Source organism: Sinocyclocheilus grahami, unplaced genomic scaffold, assembly GCF_001515645.1.
Source record: "Sinocyclocheilus grahami isolate Dianchi unplaced genomic scaffold, SAMN03320097.WGS_v1.1 scaffold23153.1, whole genome shotgun sequence".
NCBI lineage: Eukaryota > Metazoa > Chordata > Actinopteri > Cypriniformes > Cyprinidae > Sinocyclocheilus > Sinocyclocheilus grahami.
In genome coordinates, this window is record NW_015519038.1 from 2,683 (window position 1) to 2,900 (window position 218).

General features: G+C 38.1%; 1 protein-coding gene across 1 annotated transcript in view; it reads right to left on the bottom strand.

Annotated features, from left to right (window-relative positions):
* Positions 1 to 136, bottom strand: part of LOC107580011 (G protein-coupled receptor kinase 5-like) — a gene marked incomplete at its 3' end in the record, with an annotated part of 2,443 nt that extends 2,307 nt beyond the window's left edge. The window contains exon 1 of the mRNA XM_016265772.1: positions 47 to 136. The remainder of the gene's footprint in view (positions 1 to 46) is intronic.
* Positions 137 to 218: the final 82 nt, after the last annotated feature.

Consider the following 218-nt stretch of genomic DNA (forward strand, 5'->3'; position numbering starts at 1 on the left):
GTATGATTATCTTCTCCACTTCAAAAGAATGGCTATTTGGTCTTACCTCTCCAAACCCACCCTTTCCCAAAACACGGTACTCTCGAAATATGTCTCTGGTGATCGAGCGTCTGCAGGTATGAACGAGATGTCATAGTCTGTTCAAAACATTTCCTGAACTAAACAGCAAATAATAGTTAATAATGAAAAATTAACATTTGCTAAAAGTTTACTCCCCC